Source organism: Ambystoma mexicanum, chromosome 3q (genome assembly GCF_040938575.1).
Source record: "Ambystoma mexicanum isolate Mex_15411 chromosome 3q, UKY_AmexF1_1, whole genome shotgun sequence".
In the NCBI taxonomy this organism is placed as follows: domain Eukaryota; kingdom Metazoa; phylum Chordata; class Amphibia; order Caudata; family Ambystomatidae; genus Ambystoma; species Ambystoma mexicanum.
In genome coordinates, this window is record NC_090926.1 from 1,289,335,906 (window position 1) to 1,289,355,535 (window position 19,630).

A 19,630-nucleotide genomic window follows, 5' to 3' on the forward strand; every position below is an offset into this window, starting at 1 on the left:
CCTTTTTGTATGAAATAGAATGTATTTGATGCAAAGGTTGTAAATGTTCGTTAAAGTGTTCCAACAAATGACAAAGTAATAAGACACAATGGAAGTTCATGCAAACTGTATGCTGCAAAACCCTGTCCCTACATACATAACCCATGCCTCAGTCATACACAAACAGCACAAAATGAAATCAAACAAGGTAAAATAAAGAAACACAATGGAAAAACACAGGAAAAACAAAAAAGATGACAACCCCTGTCTGGTGTCCCGGCTCAAATCCAAATGGGAAAACTAAAGACTTCCAAGCCTGTGATAAATGAAATCCTCCCTTTGCCAGTTCATGGATGACCAAACAATTTTGAATGAGAAAGGTCAATTGGTACAGGCTAACTCGAGGTTCGGCTTGGAGATGACTCTATTTTCGCAAGACCTCTGCCTTCATCATAGCCAAAGAACACAGCTTTTTGTAGGGGATGAGTTCTGCCAACAAAGAAAACTCATATAATCGAAAAACGATGGATTTTCTAAACCACAGTGAATGTGCATGCAGGCCTTGTTCTACATGCAAAGCCCACGAGTGAGCGTCTGTTATTTAAATAAAACAACTTGTGCCTAGTCAACTATCCTGTGCGTACCACCGCTCAACCCCAGAGGTGCATCCACATCCATAACCATGAACCCCAAGCTTCACTTCGAGTGCCCACTTCAAGATAAAGTGAGAGAAATTAAGTGAAAAGAGCAGTTTTAGTGCCATTCTTACTAAGCTCAAACTGCCCAAACCACGCGCACGTCCTATTGTGCTTGCTCAATCACGTTAAAGACAATCGTTGGCAAAAATGACCTGTGAGGGAAATGAGGCATTGTGTAATGTCTTATGACCTCAGGGATTATACTGTTAAACCATCCTATACTACTGTACGGTCTCTTACCTTGGAAAAGGGGGTTTGAAAGTCCCCTCTGTCATTGAGCACCACGTCGAAATCCTGATGTAGCACAGAATTGGTGAACCACACTTGCAGCGTTGTGTGCGGTTAAGAGATTAAATCCTTGCTGGCTTGTGTAGCTATGAGAAGCAAGGTACAAGGAAAAGACCCATAGTCAAATTGGGGTGGGCTGAAACCCTCAATCCCTGAGCCATAGCACCCGCTGCAGCTTACTTACACACCAATTGTCAGTCGGTAGCAGAGGTAGACCGGGGTGCTGCGTTCCCTCTACAGCCGCACTCTGTGTCCAAGCACAATTGTTGCAAGATGCTCATGAGTCATATGAACTACTGTGTGTGGGAGGCTCACATATTCTCCCAGCACGCACTGCCGGCGGAAGCCTGAATGAGCCGCCACCTTGAAGTCGAAAACAGATTTGGAGAGGTAGCAGCCACACAATTTACATTTTCAGTGTTTGATATGATATGGGGTAGCTGCACTCGCAGTTGCCCAGAAACCATGTCCCCTCAAAGCAGATTGCTTCACCAATGGGCGCAACCTTTCCGAAGTGGTGTCCCTCAAGTCATGATGCTGCAAAATAGGATCTAGCCTAAACAAGAATGTTTGCAACAGTAATTTGGCATAACTGCTGGCCTGTGTCCATTATATCAAGAGTGCAGTCGATTGTATACCATCGTTGAGGCCATCTTCGGGAGGCAGCTTTTGTTCTAATCTCAGTAGGCAATTTGCTATCGGGAAACTGTGTGCATCCGTCAGTTGGTCTAGGACAAACCACATAGTCAGGACATTGTTCCTAATCCTACTGGATTCTCTCAGATCCTCACTGACACCTTTCTAGTCGTTATGCCTATGTATAGAAGATCGCACCTGCACTTAATGCCATAAATGACATTGGCTGTGTTGCCGTTAGAAAACTTGGTTAGTGTCCAATGCAATCAACCATGGACAAATTCCCTCCCTCACCGGTGGTAAAGGCACATACACACTACAGTTACCACAAGGAAAGGGATGTCCAAGCTGCCTGTACAGGAGCAGTCACTATGAACCCTCCTGACCTCAGTAACATGGGCTCTCCTGGTATTCATCAGTTGGCGTCTTCAGCAATGTGACAAAAAAAGGCCATTCCATGACAGGGGCAGTCGCTATGAACCCTCCTGACCTCAGTAACATGGGCTCTACTGGTATTCTTCAGATGCCGTCTTCAGTAGTGCATCGGTTTTGTTTTTTAAGCTGCTGTTATCCTTCTATCTGGCCTTGCAATGGCTGATCCTTAAATCTCTCAAGCTAAACTCGACCAGCACCTCCTTTTTAATTTTCTGAAACCCTTTCACCTCCCCCTCCCCCTACCCCACCCCTCTTGTTCTACCTCACACCCTGCCTCACTCTCCCAACCTAATTCTAATAGTCTGGTCATGGGTGTTTTTAAGGTCTGCAATGCAGGCTTGGCTGTCCATTTTTTTGTTTTCTTTATGTGCTGTCTTCCTCCATATCTCCATCTGCTGTTCTCTCCTCTCCATCCCTTTTAATGCCTTGACTACAGCTGCAGTGAATTACTTTGGCTCTCTTCCTACCTTTCTGTTTCCTCAAATTGAGGTCCATTCAGGTGTTTGAGTCGCAGATGTCCTTTTTGAACCCCTTATCCTCAACCACTCCTCTCTCCCCATCTCCTGAGATTCTATCGGAACTATTGAAAGCCACCAACCAAAAAACGTCATTTCACATTTTCTTCTCTCCTCGCCGCTAACATTCATAAGGGCCATAGTCCCTTTGCTCCCTACTGCCCTAGTTAGGTTATTCAGAATCACTATATAGGCGTCCGGAAAGCCAATTTATGGGACCTGCAAAGGTTTCACACAAAGTCTATCCAAAGTCTCGCTTTGTAACTAAGCTCAGCAGTAAGGCTTGGACAAGGGAGCTCTCTGGTTTGGTTTAAAGAACAATTGAAGGCTGTCGAGTATTAAATTGCCCAGAAAGGTAAGTATATGCACTGTTGGGGCAGATTTATATTGGTGGTTCCATTTTATCGGACCCCTAAACCTTTTAGGTTCCCCCCTTCTTTTTCCAGAATGTTGACTTTGTTTGGTAAGGAAGTGTTAGGCAAGGTTGGAATGCAGTACCCTCTGGGAACACTACAAACAACTATGGCTACAGGTATAGGCAACCCAACCTTTCGTATAAGCTTGTACTACACAGTTTTGGTAGCGTGTTGAGCAGCCAGGCTTATACAGCCTACAGAAGGGAGCAATGTAATAGTAACACACAAATATACTTCAATATTGTACACTCTGAGTTTCTGAATCAGACAAGACCCTTTTGGGATGGCCCCGACGCAACCTACACCCACAGGTGACTTCAGTAACAAGGGTGCTGGGGATATTAATATCTTACTGTTGGCATTCAGAACACTCTTTACAAAGTTGGTAAAAGGCAACGGTTGTTAGAGCACAAGAAATTTCAAATATTCATAAGCAGGGCAAATACTTTCAGATAGAAATTAGAAGTCATTCTATTCAATAGGCTAAGCCAAAGTCAACAGGCAAAAGTGTTTGTATAGGATGAGGCACTTCTGGTAAGTAAATGGAAAAGGCTTTGCACAAGTTCTTAGGAGTCTTTGATGAAAAGAAGAATCAAATATAGGATCCCAAGCTGATTAGTCTTGTGAGTTGCGGAAGTTACAAGCACTTCTACAGTAAGCGGTACATTCTCTTAGACTTGTTTTACAGTACCTTGGTAAAGAAGAAAAGATGCAGCTGATGACTTCTGTTCCTGGGGAGTTCTGCAGATCTCACTGTTCCTGGGCCTCAGTCGTGGGGACAAGAGGGAGGACGTCGGGGGACTCCTGCACTGCACAGGGACTGTCAAAACTGGCAAACTTTACTTTCAGTGGCTGTTTCGCATTTCAGCTCTTTGCAGTACAGCAAATAGCAATAAGCGCGGTTTCTGGCTGTCAAGGTGGTCCTTCCTTGCTTCTGGGGTACGCACTGTGCTGAGGGGGCTCAGGCTTGGTCATTCCTGCTTTGTGGGAGTCCGGAGGATCTTCCAAACGTTTTAGGCCAGCTTAAAAGTAACGCACACCATCTGGTGTCCCTCTCCCTAGCTATACAGTTTCCTGCAGAAACTGTGAGGAAATTTAACCAGCTCCAAGATGGGTGTCCAGGTGGCTTACTTTGGAGTTGATTGGTCCCACCTTGAAACATTTGCTTATAGGCGCGTTATAATTGCCATATCATATCATGACTCGAGGGGAGAAGTCGTCCTTGCAGGGGCTTCTCTGTCGATGCAAACTTGGCAAGTAGTCACTGCAGCAGGGCTTCACCGGGCAAACCAACGGTCCAGGAGTTGCAGCAGGCGTCCTCTTCATGCTCTTCTTCAATTCCTTCGTCCAGTGGTCAACTCTGCCTTCCGAGCCAAAAGACTCGCCTTTTATTCAGTTCTCTTCATTCCAGCCTAGCTGTCACTCACCCAGCAGGGTGGCTTTCCTTGCCGGACAGTCAGCCAGCCAATCACTACAGAGTGCATTTGGGTCTCTTAGGAGACTAAGCACAGGGAGTTTCGGGCACCTCCCTCACTTCCTGCCCACCCCAGACACTCTGGTGCCAGAGGCGGGTTTCTCTCAGAAAACCTGCCAAAGGTGAAATGAACAAAGAGACCAAACCTGGTTTGGCGCGCAGAGAAACTCTCTAGAAGGACCTTCCTTTGGCAAAAAAAGAAGACTGGGCACCATTTTAGCAAAGATGGCTTTATGCCATTTTGAAAAAGATGGCTCCCGAGGTTACTTCACCGGAGCCACAAATGGTCACATTAAATGTAAACCTAGTGGTAAAACGAAACCACTGCCACCAGCCAGTCAATTGAGGAAAGGGTAATATATATTCTGATGTTTGTTAATCTGCTTAGAATCACATGCTGTGCATAGGTCCGACATCCAGTGGTCACTGCGGAGTATTGCATTTTGTTTTTCGTAGTCGAAAAGGGGACGTCGACAAGGCGTGTCTGTAACACTATCCCTATAGTGACGTGTGTTGTACCCACAATCCCTCACGCGTCGAGGTCCCTTAGATTATTTTTTTCCACCCAGCTACTGGTCGCCTTTACGCGGAGCTCCTCGAGAGACATTGCAGATTTCATCTCCTCGACCTTTGGTCGTTTTCCTATATTAATATAGAACATATCGATCCCCCCCTCGACGCTGTTGTGAAGCTGTCTCCGCCGAGCAAGATCTTCGACGGAGGGGACGAGCGGAGGAGATCCTTCGGCGTTGCCGAACACGTGGCCTGGCCTCGCAAGCCAAATACAGTAGGGAGAGTGGGGGTCGTGGGACATCTCTAATTCTTTTCTGAGAATGCCTTTCCTTTTCCCCTTCCTTTCCCTTGGGGTGGTTATCACGTTTTATTGCCTCGGCTATGGAGAGGACACCCTTTAGGTTTTGCCCGCTTTGCAAGGGCAAGTTTACTTGGAAGGACAAGCATTCACGGTGTAACCGCTGCTTGCCCCTCGATCACAAGGAGGAAGGTTGCAAGGCTTGTCGGCTTCTTAAGCCGAAGACTCTAAAAGACCGTAGGGTCAAAAGGTGGGCGGCCTACGCTATGTCGAAGGCCGACGCTCCACCCACCGTCGCTACCTCCGACAGTGACGAGGAACGTGATACCACGACCTCTGCTACGGAAGTCGTAAACCCCCTAGAGAGCGCACACGCGCTTTGTCGTCTGTACCCGGCCCCGACGGGCTCGGCTCACGCCCTGCTTATGGGGATGAACACCCCGGCGACACTGACGCACACAAGACCACACATAAGCACACAACGTATGGCTCTTCTTTGCCTAAGGCAAAGAGCATCAGCGCCCAAGGAGACGCAGGTTTCACCGGCGGCCTCCTCGGACCGTTCGGGTTCGAAGCCCCTCTCGCAACTGCAGCCGCGACCAGCGACTGGGCTTTCGGCAAATAAGGGCGCCGCCCCCAAATCATCGGCCGGAGCGCATCAGCAGAAAGCGCATGCCGCCGTAGAGCGTTCGACACCCATAACGTCGAAACCACAGCTCTCCGCTGACAAACGAGTCGCTGAGAGCTTGGCGCGGATCGTGGTAGCCGACGCCCACAAGCGTACGCCGAAAGACACGTCGAGCGCTACGCAAAGGTCGAAAGACACGCCGAAAACACAGGGACGATCTCCTTCAGTCGAAGGGATTCCCAGCACACCTGAAGGCTTTTCGGAGGGCGACGGGACACTTTCCTCGACGTTATGGGAGAGGTAGAGCCGTTTTCAGCTACAAGACACCAATTTTCCCCCGCTAGACCGCTCAGGGGTACCCCATGAAACCATGGAAAGGCTCCATTTCTGCATGGAAAGAATGGAGAGGTTTATGAATGCCCAAAACCCTCCCACTCCAAAGAGAATAAGAGAAGGGCCTCAGGAGGACCCCAGGGCCAAAATTCCAAGATTAGGCAATCCCCACCAGGACACAGCCTCAGACTTCCACAGTGTGTATGACCTCACTGGGGAAGAACATTATTTTGAGGAAGAGGATGATTTTATGGACGAGGAAGAGGGACGGAACCATGAGGAAGGTCTGGAAGACAGCCCAGACTTGGTAGGAGAAGGCTTCGGAAAAAATCCAGAAGAAGGACCTTCTCACCCCTGGCAATCACCATCACCATCAATATATTCCGACACTGATGTCCTGAACCTAAATCATCCTGACATTTCACCTGTTAGAAACACGTCTCCCATTGACGATCAACCCACATTTAATGCCCTGTTGCGCAGAGCAGCAGCACACTTCGAACTGGACACTGGGGAGCTCTCCCCTGAATTAGACTTTGTAGAAAGGGTAATTAAGGAGAAACCCCGGTCAGTCAGACAATTCCCCTCCTCGCTTCAGTGAGGAGAAGAATCATCCCTTCGCTGTCCACACCCGCACTAATCAGAGGGGTCAATCCTAGAATTGAAAAACTTTTCACTCCTTCACCCTCAGACCCGCTGTACATCAGGGGACATTCCATTCCGGATTCCCTGGTGGTAACCAACACAAGAAAGAGGGCAGGGGTACCACTTTCCACCAGTGAGGCACCACCTGACAAGGAGGGCAAGCGGTTATATGCCCTTGCAAAAAGAATTACATCCTCGGCCGCCTTTTCGGCAAGAATTGCCAACAACAATTCTTTGCTCGCTAGCTATGTGGACGCGCAGTGGGCCAAACTGCGCAAGGACGCCGAAGAAGCGCCGGAACCATTACGTACACGCCTGCTTTCAACTATTGGCGAAGGAACCCAGGTCAACCAGAGTATTGTAAAGAGCTCTCTGGATGCGGCAGAAACTGCGGGACGTTCCCTAGTTCAGGGAATAGTCCTAAAACGACACGTATGGCTGCGCAACTCAGGGTTCAAACCGGAGACACAGGCGTCTTTAATAAATAAACCTGTTGAAGACTCAAACCTCTTCGGGAAAGCGGTGGATGAGGCTCTGGAGATGGCTAAAAAAGAGTTTGATACGATCAAAACTCTTGACCAAATCTCTAAGCCCGCTACCAGGCGCGGCTATAGCAATAAACGCTTTTTTCGTGGCCAACGCCAACAACAAAACCAGCAGCAACAGTACCCTGCCACCAATTTCCAGACCAATAGTGGCCAGTACAGCCAAAGAGGACAGCGCCGGGGCAAAGGAAGAGGGCGAGGGTCCACCCCCAGAGGTTCCCAAGCCCCTAACAACACCAAGTGACGCGAAGATTCGCGTCCCCTCCCATGCAACACCGGTCGGGGGCCGGATAACATCCTTTCTTCCAGCATGGGAGGGTATAACGTCAGACCGCTGGGTACTTTCCACCGTAGCCCACGGATACTGCATCGAATTCAACAGTTCCCCAACATACAAACCCCCGAGGGGACGACGCATGTCACCGGAACATCTTGCCATCCTTCTACAAGAAGTACAGCAACTGTTGGAAAAAGGAGCCATAGAGGTCGTGCCTCTATCTCAGGTAACGGAAGGTATTTATTCAGTGTACTTCCTTGTACCCAAAAAGGATCTAACCATGCGCCCTGTATTAGATCTGCGCCCAGCGAACAAGTTTATCAAACCCCAAAAGTTTCGTATGGTGACCCTACAGGAAGTGATCCCACTGCTATCACAGGGAGATTACATGACAACATTGGACATGAAAGATGCATACTTTCATATTTTAATGTTGCCAGCGCACAGAAAATACTTCCGGTTCATTATAGAGGGCAAACACTACCAGTTCAGAGTGCTACCCTTCGGCATAGCATCAGCACCGAGAGTATTCACGAAGGTACTGGCAGTGGCAGCGGCCCACCTGCGCAGGTTGTCCATCCCAGTTTACCCTTACCTCGACGACTGGCCCATAACAGGGGATTCTTACGAAACATGCTTCTCCAATACCCAAAAGACTGTAGACCTTTTGTTCCAGTTGGGCTTCTCCATCAACGAAAAGAAGTCCAGCCTAGACCCCAGCCAAATCAAACAATTCCTAGGGGCTCTAATTCAAACAAAGGACGGCCTCGTCTTCCCCTCCAAAGAGAGGGTCCAAAACATGTTTCAGATCCCTCAATATGTGTCCGGTCGAGAGGTGACGGTACGCAAAGCAATGCGCTTGCTAGGCATGATGGCGTCGTGTATTTATTTGGTACCTCACGCGCGCCTGCGCATGCGCTCAATGCAGGAGTGGCTCAACATCCAGTGGTGTCAGGCCAGCGGACTATGGGACGACCTAGTGGTGGTCTCGCAGGCCTTAGTTCTCTCGCTACAGTGGTGGACAAAAGAAAACCTAGAAAAAGGGAAACCCTTTGCCACACCCGCGGTGGAAGCCACTCTAACCACAGACGCATCCCTTACAGGATGGGGGGCTCACCTATCCCATCAAACTGCTCACGGAGAGTGGACTCCGAACGTAGCAGCCAAACACATCAATCTTCTGGAGCTGCTAGCGGTGTTCAAGGCGCTAAAAGCCTTCAAGGAACACCTACAAGGCAAGACAGTGATGGTCCTTACAGACAGCACCACAGCCATGTATTACATCAACAAACAGGAGGGAACCCACTCTCCAGGACTGTCCAAACTGGCCCAAAACATATGGAAGTGGGCTCTCAAACAGAATATGTTCCTTCTGTCACATGTACCAGGGGAACTCAATCTGCTGGCAGACAAACTCAGCAGAGACTTCCCCCTGCCCGAAGAGTACGAATGGCGACTGCACGAAGACATCGTCTTCGACGTCTTCACGCAATGGGGGTTCCCAGAAATAGACCTGTTCGCAACCCTGGAGAACTCACAATGCCAAAGTTACGCCTCCAGGTACCCCCAGAACCAATCCAAGGGGAACGGTCTGTAGATTCAATGGTCAGGGAGATTTGTTTACGCTTTTCCCCCCGACTCCCCTTCTCAACAAGGTAGTGCACAAGATGCACCAGGAACAAGTAACCATGATACTGGTGGCTCCAATGTGGGCCCGACAGCCATGCTTCGCTCACTTGATGGAGATGTCTCTATCTCCCCCAGTGAGACTCCCCTGACCGTACAACATGCTGTCACAAGACAAGGGCAGGACTCTGCATCCATGCCCCCAGAACATGAACTTAGCAGCCTGGCTCCTGAGATCATAGAATTTGGACATCTACAGCTCCCACAGAGATGCATGGACATCCTCAGGGAAGCCAGAAAACCTAACACTCGCCACTGCTATTCTAGCAAATGGAAGAGATTTGTCATTTGGTGCAGAGGAAAGAGCATCAACCCAATTGACTGCTCTCCCACACATATTATTCTATACCTGACCCATTTATTGGATTCAGGTCTAGTGTTTAACTCCATTAAAGTCCACCTAGCGGCACTTTCTGCATACACCACTTCCCAACTCAGTGTCGTGGTGGAAGATCCCTGTTATAAAGGCCTTCATGGAGGGAGTAAAGAGAATACACCCCCCGATAGCTGACCCAGCTCCCGAATGGGACCTTACCGTGGTACTTACCAAACTCATGGGCTCACCATTTGAACCCATGCACAAAGCATCTCTTAAAGACCTCACCCTTAAGACTGCTTTTCTAATAGCTATCACCACCATCAGGAGAGTAAGTGAACTACAGGCTCTTTCTGTTCTAGACACCTTTGTTACAGTTCACAAAGATAAAGTGGTTCTACGCACTCACCCAAGGTTTGCTCCAAAATTCATCTCAAAATTCCATGTAAACCAGTCTATAGAACTACCAGCGTTCTTTCAAAATCCTTCCAACTTGGGAGAAAGGACTCTGCACACACTAGATGTGCGCAGAGCGGTCATGTTCTACATGGAAAGAACCAGACCACTGAGGAAGACTAATCAGTTCTTCGTCTCGGTGGCAGCAGGAAGAGAAGGGGATGCAGTTTCAAAGTCCACTATTTCTAGATGGATTGTTCAATGCATCACTCTCTGCTATACTCTTGCTAAGAGAGAACTGCCCTTTAGGCCAAGAGCACATTCTACTCGAGGCACGGGGGCGTCCATAGCATTCATTGCAAATGTTCCCCTTGAGTCCATCTGCAAAGCGGCTACCTGGAGTTCTGTGCACAACTTTACAAAACACTACTGTCTAGATGCACACTCTAGATCTGACTCCCAGGTGGGACAGGCAGTATTAAGACATCTTTTCTCTACTGTTCCTTCTCATAACCCACCGCCAACTCCGGGTACTGCTCGCTAGTCTATGCACAGCATGTGATTCTAAGCAGATTAACAAACATCAGAAGACAATGCGTTACTTACCGTAAAAGCATTTCTGATGGTTGTATCTGCTTAGATTCACATGCGCCCACCCTTCCTCCCCGCTTGGATGGAAGGAACATAGACATCTTTCTATATTTCTCTCTTTTCTGTACTCACTCACTTCTAGAAGGCTCCCTCAGGGCAGAAAAATACAAACAGAGGGACCTCGACGCGTGAGGGATTGTGGGTACAACACACGCCACTATAGGGATAGTGTTACAGACACGCCTTGTCGACGTCCCCTTTTCGACTACGAAAAACAAAATGCAATACTCCGCAGTGACCACTGGATGTCGGACCTATGCACAGCATGTGAATCTAAGCAGATACAACCATCAGAAATGCTTTTACGGTAAGTAATGCATTGTCATATGCTACATAAGTAGCCAGACAAAGGGGATACTAAGTCCCCCCACAAGGCCTTCTGGGGCTTGGCACTGCAATACTTCAACTCTCTCTTCCCAAATATCTTCCTTCTCGAGCTCTTCGTTCATCCGCCTCCAACTCCCTCCGGGTCCGTCGCTTCTCCAAGCAACGAGTTGGTGGTAGATCTCTCTCCTCGGCTGGGGCCTCCCTCTCGAACAGCCTTCCTGCCTCCCTGAAACTTGAGGAGAACCATCTTCGGTTCCGGAAGCACCTCAAAACCTTCCTCTTTGCTTCCGCTTTCTCTCCCCCTCTCCCCTGCTGAATTCCTGGCTGAAACTGCGCTGGTTACCTGGCCACCCTTTGTGACCTTGGGCCTAGGCCCTGCCATTTGCATACCTGCACTGCCTCCCTGGCAACCCCCGCACCTGGGGACTTTATTCTGTATCCCTACAGTCTCCCACCAGCACTTATGTCTGCACTTACCCTGCACTTGCCACCATCCGGCCGTTAATTATCTTATTTATTCTACTATCCCATGTACTGCACTTTTACCTCTCCCTTCCTCCTCACACTTTTCCCCTTCCCATGCACTTGCGCGATTTGAATGACACCAGGCCTAGTAAGATCGTTGTCGGTCTTCCCTCTGTTAACCCCTCCCTTGCCTCGTCGCGCCTCGAAACACTTGTGTATAGGTGCGTTATAAATGCCATATCATATCATAACCCCTCAAGCACTCTATTGTAAGATAGTGTGTGCTGGGTCTAGAAAGTTACAATTCTAAGTAAAGTCAATTTCACTTCACTGCTCTGGAAAACAGTAGTTTATCCCAGAGAAGGTATTTAAACCTTAGGAAATCTGGAGGACTTCCCTGTGGCACTGCACTGAGGGTGCCTTGTGACACAGTTGTAAAAGATGCCTATGGAGTTGGTTAGACTCCATAACCAAAAAAATCACAGAGGTAAAATTCACATTCAAAATACATGTGTGGGGGGAAAAAGGGTCTCACTCTCTCCAGGTAAAAAAAAAAAGTCCTCAAAATCCAGCAAAGTTGCTGGGGGTCTCTAAGGTGGAGGGAATTAGCACATTTTTGAGAATTCTCCCTAACACTCACCCCCCCCAAGACTAAGGGACAGGAGGATTTAATCTACCCCTAGCTGAATCTCCTTACTCCAGTCAGTCATATGTTCTGGAGAGACCATCAGCATTTTGGTGATTACACCATGACCTGTGTTCAATGGTAAAATCAAACCCTTGTAGGCTGATTGACCATGTTAACAATTTAGGATTCTCCCCCTTCATCTGCATTAACCATCTTAAGGGTTGTTGGCCTGTTTGAATCACAAAAGTAGACCCATGCAAGTATGGCCTAAACTTTTTCAAAGATCACACAATGGAAAAACATTCGCGTTCTATGGTTGCCCACCTTGTCTCAGGTTCCTTCAGTTTTCTACTGATGAAACAGATGAGGTGTTCCCTGCCTTTCTCATCCAGCAGACTCAGAACTGCACCTTTACCTGTATTGGAAGCATCTGTCTGTACAATAAAGGATTGGCTGTAGTTAGGAGCTCTTAAGACTGGAGCTTGACAAAGGGCTTGCTTAAATCCTTCAAATGCCTTAGTGAACTCCTCATTCCACCTGAACTTCTTGGGAAATTTGGGTGAGGAGATCACATTCAAAGGAGAACCTATGGACCCATAGTTCTCAATGAAGTTCCTATAGTAACCAGTGAGAACTAGAAAGGGTTTGAGTAGTAGGTGTGGCCCAGTCTTATACAGCATGTACTTTGCCTGGCAATGGCCTTATACTCTTACGTCCCGTCCCCTTTCCTCCATACTTTATGGGCATCCCTTCGAAGGGACGGGAGACAGAACCTTTTTCACCAGAAAAAAAACCTTCTTCCCCTTTAAATTTAGAGGCTGCCCTGACTCTGCCCTCCGGCGCCACACCTCAGTACCCTTTTCCGTGTGGACTGGAACGGGCCAAATTCACCAGCGCTCCTGGGTTTGGCTTTGGCCATGTAATTCCACGCACAGATACTTCTTTCTTTTTTTGGTCTGATCTATTCAGGTACTCTATCCTCAGGCGTCACACTCCTCCCTGGCGTATGTCGACTTCTACAGGGTTCAGCAGGTGTCCATCCTGCAACCGGATCTTCCCAACTTCAGACCCCCACGCCCTCTGCCTATGTTGCGTTGGCCCAGAGCACCGTTTGCAATCATGTTCGGCGTGTGACTCTCTGTCCTCTAAGGTGCTGAAGAACAGACTCGCCAGGTGGAGGGAGCTCTTCCAGAAATCGCCTCCAGAGGATCTCAAGAACTTCGTAAAGCATCAAAGCAGGCTCAAGGTAGGGCCGATATTCTCCATCGAACCCCACAAGGGAGACGACTCCTTCCCAGGGACTCTCCCGCAGGTCGTTCTACCGGCACATACACCAATGCTGCTTCAGTTACTGGCCTTTGGGTCGAGGGGATCGTTGAATCCTCCTGGGCGCTGTGTTGAGGGTCCGCAAGGTTCTTTTACTGGGTCGACACCCGAGGGGCTCCGCCCTTTTACCGGCATGGCCGAGGGGCTTCACCGTAATATCTGCAATATGTCAGAGGGGCACCTAAACGCAGCTCTACCGACACCCGGGTTGAGGGTGTCTCACCTTCCGGACCTAGGCCCGAGGAGCAGGGTAGGCCTTGTTATCCACACACGAGTCTGGGACGATGCCGGGCCCAGTGGGCTGAGCACCACGTGGCAGGCAACTCGACAAAATGGCCGCCGCTCCAGAAAAAGGCACCGATCCGACGCCATTCCAGGAATTCGGCAAAGAACGAGTGTCAAGGTGGGACTGCCTCATGCAGGTACGTGGCCTACAGTCTACCCCCCAATTGCGCTGGACAGCTTTCCTTGGAGTCCCTATGGACAGGGTACGCAGCGGCTCCAGCAGCTCCCTGCTACCCCGTCAGCACCCCCTGCCACCTCTTTGGCCAGTGAGGGGGTGCTCTTCGAGAAGTTCCTCAACCTCATTAAGTCCCCTCAGGTGGGGGTTATCATCAAAGACGCCATCAGGGAAGTCCTCACCACAATACTAGAGGCACTACAGATGCCTCAGCCGATGCCTCAGGCCCCGGCGCAGCCACTGCCTCCAGCTCCACAGGGGGCTCCACCGCAGCCTCTGCCACCTTCTCAACCTCTGGCCGAAGTCTCTGTACCCCAGCCTCTGGCGCCAACTACTACTACTCCTCCTCAAGATCCTCCAGATCCACAGGATAGGGATGAGGAGGAGGATTCGGACACGCCATCCTCGGCCAGGGCCTTCCACGAATGTGTTGCTGGTCTGGCGGAGTACCTGGGCCTCCGCCAATCAGAGGTCGAGCAGCTGGCAGAGGGGTTCTGGCTGAAGTCCTCACGCAACGCCTCTCTGCCAAATCGGGGATTCCTATGCAGACCGATGTAGTCTCCCTGGTCAAGAGGGTCTGGCTCAAACCCCACTCGGCCCAGCCGGTCAATCGACGCCTGAACACCAAGTACAGGCAGGTGGAGGGGGGATACGCTCATGCTTTCGTCCCATCCTCAGCCACACTCTTCGGTGATCGCTGCGACATCACTATACTCCACGCCCCAGTCGTCCTCTGCCTCTTTCTCTGCGGCACTGCTAGGCAAGGAGATCATCTTGGGGGCATATGGCAAGAAAACTCTGTTCCAACACCTCTTTACATCTACGTCAGACAAGCCCTGATGCCATGCTGACTGCCGCCAACCAGAAACTATGGCGGGAAATTGCAGACCTCCCGTAACTCCCCACCCAGAGCCAATTGCGCTTTAATGCGGGGCTAGCTGAAGCCAAGCTGGTGGCGCATGACCTCATGGAATCCACAGTGGCTCATATCGTACCTCGGGCCATGCCATCTGTATTGCCACGGACATGAGAAGAACAGCCTAGCTCCGGGCAACGAAATTCAACCCAGATGTCCAGGAGCGCATTCTAGATCTACCGTTCGAGGAGGGGGGGGGCCCTCTTCCACTCCTCTATGGACGAGGAGCTGGACAAAAAGAAAAAACGCTCACAAACGGCAGTCCTTACAAAGACCACGTCCAAATCATACACCCAATCTCAGCAGCGCTCGGAAAGGGGTCATACATATGGAGGGTTCCGCGGCTTCCAGGAACGCAGATCCAGGCAGCCAGACTGCTCGCCGTCTCGGAGCCGGCAAAGCAACAGAAGGGAAGGGGAGGTGGAGGGGGAGGGGAGGAGTATGGGCTTTTTACAGTCCCCCCTCCTCGGCGACTGCCTCCGAGGGGAAAGAAAGCATGACACGCCCCTTCGGGCCCACGTGTCTGGTGGGGGGCAAGCTTGCTCTCCGTGCACATTTCTGGCGCCAGAATTTCACAGACCCCTGGATGCTCTCCCTAGTATCCACGGGGTACTGTCTTCCTATCTCGGCCTCTCCTCCGTCCTCCCTTCTACTCCCACAGGTTGGGACAGCAACTCTTTTGGCAGAGATCTCCCAGCAAGGCTTTGGCTTCTACTTCAGGATTTTCGCCATTCAAAAGAAGAACCATTCTGGACCTTCCAACCCTCAATCTCTCCCTACCCCTGCAATAATTCAAGATGGTTACGCCAGCTTTTATAGCAGAGACATTGGACAAGGGAGACTGGATGTGCTCCCTGGACCTGAATGACGCATAACCTACACGTCCCGATTTGGCAGCCCCATTGTTCTTTCCTATGGTTCAGGATCATGGGCTACCATTTCCAATACAAAGTCCTTCCATTTGGCCTCAACTTGGCCCCCAGGGTCTTTACCAGACTCATGAATGCTGTGGCTGTCCTCTTCAGAGCGCAGGGCCTGCATATCTACCCATACCTCGACGACTGGCTCGTCAGGGCTACATCTCCGGAAGCGGTTCTCCACTTTTCCCATGCCCTTATGAACACACTGCACGACCTGTGCTTCTCGCTCAACCTCAAGAAGTCACAGCTGCACCCTACGCAGACTGACATTCCTGGGACTCATTTGGGACACAACATCTCAGCCATCAGTGGGCCACCGCCCACTTCCTCAGCAGAGAGGGGACCTTGGCATGGTGGTACCAACATCTCCTGGGTCTACTGGCGGCGGTCCTGTTAGCCGTGCCACACACAAGACTAAGGATGAGAAGGATTCAGCTGCACTGCGCAGCCTCATGGAATCAGGAGTGGGCCTTGCAATCCGAGATGATCAACGTTCCTCCATCTCTCCACCTGGACCTAACTTGGTGGTCCATGGACTGCAACCTACAGACGGGCAAGCCCTTTCGGCTGCCCTCTTCGCAGGCCACCATCACCACAGACTCCTCGCTTGAGGGCTGGGGAGCCTCCCTGGACAATCTCTCGGTCCACAGCACTTGGACTCGACAGGAACAGGAATACCACATTAATTGGTTGGAGATGAACGCCATCTGGCTAGAGCTCAGAGCATTCCTACCATTTCACAAGGGAAAGGTTGTCCTCATCCAGACAGACAACTCGTCCAGCATGTACTAAGTCAACAAGCAGGGAGGCACCAGATCTGTGCAGGCTGGTGATCAGCATGTGGGAATGGGCCCTGGAAAACAACATTTACCTCTCGGCAGTCCACCTCCCGGGGGAATCCAACCTGGAGGCAGACAGGCTCAGCAGGCTGGGAGCAGACAATTACGGGTGGCAGCTAAACAACTTCATTATTCAGGAGATCTTCAACAGGTGGGGTCAGGGACAATAAGAAGTGTCCCCAGTTCGCATCCTGGCAGCGTCAGGGCCCCGGCGCTCTGGGTGACGAATTTCACCACCAGTGCACCGGCATGAAGGCCAATGCCTTTCCGCCTACGCCCATGATCCACAGGGTAATTTGCAAGATCAAGGAATCTCACCGACTCCTAATCATTCTCCATGGTGGCTGGTCAGGCCACGGTTTTCGGAACTGCTCAGGCTCTCGGAGGTGCCCCTGATACACCTTCCGACGGGCTTAGCACAACTTATGGCTCAGCAGGGGGGGCAGAATCCTCCACCCCATGCTAGGGAAACTAGCCATCATAGCGTGGTACCTGAGCAGGTAACTGTCACTATTAACGCTTGGTTTGATATACCTACAAACTTCTGGGTCATCACTGAGCACAATATCCCCTTTGTCGTCGTCCTCACCTGTGTCTCTAGAGGCAGTCTTGACTCCTTTCTTCCTCTTCTTTCCCTTGTGTTTTCTCTCGTAGAGGGAGGGCCGCCCTCAGTTTGAAGCCACCCTGCTGCCTTTCAATCTATGGCAAGCAGGAGGGGCTCCTTCCTGATGGGGTCCAAATGAGGAAAAAGGCCGAAGGCAGAAAAAAACTCAATGGTAGTTCTAAGTAGCTGCAGTTGCGGAAGGTAACCAAGCATATACTCTGGGTGAAATGAAGCAAAGGTGGTTGTAAGTACACCTCCACAACAACTGATGAGCACGAGTAGCGTGCAGTAGACAGGATCGATAATCCCTTTGGGAAGGGTTAAGTTTGCAGGAAAGTCTCCAGGCAGGAAACCAGACCAGGGGAGGACTGGCAGAGGGAAGAGGGTCTTGGAAACAAGGTAAGTGAAGAGAAGGGTAAGCGCCCAGAGCGAGAAGCGAGCCAGAAGGAGGAATCGGGCGAAACGGAGGAGCGGGAAAAATGTAGGCAGTTGGCACCCACAGAAGTGCAAACCAGGGTGTCAAAAAGCAGGTGGAGTAACGAGGAAGGCAAAGAAGGCATGGGTAGAAAGCACTAGCGTTAGTTCTCAGGAAAACGAATGCAGTGAGTTGCAACGGTAGGGCGGAAGGGGAGGGGCTAAATGGTGAAAGAAGGAAATGTATAGAAAGACTAGACCCGCACCACCAAAGGAAGGAAAAGAAACGTAGGAAACGTGGCGGGACATTCTAATGGCGATACAATCGCCTAACGGGCCAGACGCGCCACGAGAATCGGCGCGTGACAGTAACGCTTCAGCACCTTAGCCTCTTGATCAGGAGATCATACAGGGTGCCGGGAGCAAAGCAACCAGGGCCCAGTACAAAAGCAAATGGACCAGATTCTGCCACTGGGCAGACTCCAAGGGAATTGACCCTTGGCCTGCAATTTGGACAATGTGCTCTCCTTTTCGGGGCACCTCGCTCATTTGGGCATACAGGTGGACACCTGCCGTACATACCTTGCACCCATTGATGCTTACAGGAACTCGGAGGAAGGCATTTTTTCCTCCTCCAACCCTATCGTCAAACATCTGACTGGTCTCGCTATGCTCTAGCCGCCCGTCAAGAGACGGCACCCTGTGTAGGACCTTAACATAGTTTTGGGCACCCTGGCGCACAAACCATTCGTGCCAATGGAGTCTGTGGACATTAGGCTGGTCTCCATCAAGACGGCCTTATTAGTTGGTCTTACCTCGGCTCGCAGAGTCGGCGAAATCCAGACGCTGGTTGCCTCTGAATCATATACCACCTTTCACAAGGACAAGGTAGTCATGCGGACGCACCCGGCATTTCTGCCCAAGGATCCATCTGCATTTCACTTGAACAAAGAAATAGTCCTTCCTACGTTCTTTCCCGATCCCAAGGACAAAGCACAGAGAGTGCTGCACTTCCTGGATGTCAGGCTGCCCTAAAATTCTACTTGGACAGGACCAAGGGCTTCTGCAAGTCGGACGCTCTGTCACTTTCGGAGGCTTGAGGCCAGGCTATCGGGCCTGTAAGGCCTCCATATCCCGCTGGATGGTGTCTGCCATCAAGGAAGTGTGCGAGGGCCAGCACAAGCCGCTCCCGGCCAACATGCACGCCCATGCAGTCAGGGCCAAGGCAACGGCCATCGCATTCCAGCGCCATGTCCCTTGGCAAGTCATAAGCAGGGCGGCCACTTGGGCCTCCTCCTCGGCTTTCTGCAAGCATTACTGTTTGGATACCGGCTCTAGATCTGATGCAGCTTTTCGACAGGCGGTTCTCAGGAACCTATTTGCTTAAGGAGGGTCTCCTCTCCACCCTGGTGCTACAATCGGTTGTAATCGCCATACAGTATGCAGGAAAGGGGACTGGACGTAAGAGTAATTATGTTACTCACCGTAGTGACTAACCTACTCTTAGTCCATAGTCCCCTTTACTCCATAAGTCCCTGTTAGGGAGAATTCTCTGTTTAGGCTGAATTTCCTAACCTAGTGAGTCCCCCAGCAGCTTTGCTGGATTTTTGGGGTTTATTTTTTTCTCCTGCTAAGAGTGAGACTCTTTTACCCTCACTCTTGGACATGACTTGAGAGTGTTTCTGTGACTTGCTATGTGCTTATGGGCTATGGGGTATTTTTTCCCCATAGGCTATCATTGGTTTTTGAATGTGTGTTACACAGCACCCTCAGTGCAGTAACACAGGGGTGTCATAGTGACCCCCAAACATAGACTCCACACCCTGGGACTGACTACTGTCTCCCTGGGTCTGTAAAGTCACCATTGATTTTACTAGTCTTAACTTAGGAACTTAACCAGTACAAACCAGCATACTGTGGAAGTACAGGTAGGGGCAATTAGATTGCCCCTGGGTCTGTTGTCGAGGGGGTACTGTCCCGTCCTTGGAGTCGACAAACTCCA

The 19,630-nt window shown here is 50.3% G+C and overlaps 1 protein-coding gene across 3 annotated transcripts in view; it reads left to right on the forward strand.

The window, feature by feature from the left end:
• CC2D1A (coiled-coil and C2 domain containing 1A) overlaps positions 1-19,630 on the forward strand; it is a 988,624-nt gene that overhangs the window by 442,252 nt on the left and 526,742 nt on the right. The window lies entirely within an intron of this gene.